This window comes from Hipposideros armiger, unplaced genomic scaffold (assembly GCF_001890085.2).
Source record: "Hipposideros armiger isolate ML-2016 unplaced genomic scaffold, ASM189008v1 scaffold_97, whole genome shotgun sequence".
Classification (NCBI taxonomy): Eukaryota; Metazoa; Chordata; class Mammalia; order Chiroptera; family Hipposideridae; genus Hipposideros; species Hipposideros armiger.
Window position 1 is genome coordinate 1486375 of NW_017731447.1, and position 1094 is coordinate 1487468.

A 1094-nucleotide genomic window follows, 5' to 3' on the forward strand; every position below is an offset into this window, starting at 1 on the left:
TTTTTTTTAAAGGGCGTCATTTATTCTGTCAACCATTATATGCTCAGCACTTGGAATAGTAACAGACCAGTGACATACCAGGTACTACTGTTCCAAGTGCTGGTGAGCACATAGTGGTGAAGAGAACAAAATGAAACAAAATCCCTGCCCTCATGAAATGTCCATTCGAGTAGAGGAGATAAAGAACGAACAAAAAAGATAAATAAATAATGCTACTTTTTTTTTAAATGAAAAACTAAAGCAGGGAAGTGGTTTGAGAAGGCTGACTGTAGGGGTGGACGGAGGGAGTAACTGTCTGTGGGCAGTAGCGCTAACACAGAGTTGTTTCGGAGTTTGATTGCACTGCTCATGTCCTGTATTCTTAGTGTGCATCTGGCCCAAAAGATGTCCCACACACAGTGGGCAGCAAGTCTTTCCGATTTCTCAAAACTCACATTTCTCTACATGGAGTCGTCTTAGGGAAACATTGATAGAACAATGATGAAGAAATTAGTCATGAAACAAAAAAAAGAAATAATTCCTCAAGAGACTTCACCACATTTCTTCGTATGTATAGGATATTCCAACATTGCGAGACCAGCTAGACTCACAGGGAAGCCAGTCATACCTCCTGATGAAGACTTGAGAGCGAGGATTTTTAAATTATTGCTCTACAAGGATAGTATATGGTTGAAGACGTAACAATAGAGGGAAAAATAGAAAAGATAACACTTACCTTATTCCAATCCCCATGTTCTCAAGTATGGAGTGGGTTATAAATCCAATCATTTATGGAAAGTCAGGAGGATGGAACGCTTTGGTCACCCCAAAACACAGCTCAGGAGAGTCTGGATATCGACCTCTGGAAAAGAAACCCACAAGGGACAGATCTGAAATCTACCTGTATTATCTATTCTCTGCTCATGATGCTAACCAACATAGATGAATTCTTCTAAATAGTTTTAGATAATCTTCAGATCCCCTTGATGTTGGCAGGACTTGCTAAATCTTTGTTTAATAAAATCCTAATTGCACCCTCTGATTGGAAATTTATTTTATACACTCACAATGAGACTTTTAACATTTGTATTCATTCATTCATTCATTCATTCATT

At 38.4% G+C, this 1094-nt stretch overlaps 1 long non-coding RNA gene across 3 annotated transcripts in view; it reads right to left on the reverse strand.

The window, feature by feature from the left end:
- The window catches only part of LOC109384617 (uncharacterized), a 163792-nt gene that overhangs the window by 136535 nt on the left and 26163 nt on the right, over positions 1-1094 (reverse strand). For all 3 annotated transcript variants that reach the window (XR_002124438.1, XR_002124440.1, XR_002124439.1), the window contains exon 2: positions 716-841. This is a non-coding gene — a long non-coding RNA (uncharacterized LOC109384617). The remainder of the gene's footprint in view (positions 1-715; positions 842-1094) is intronic.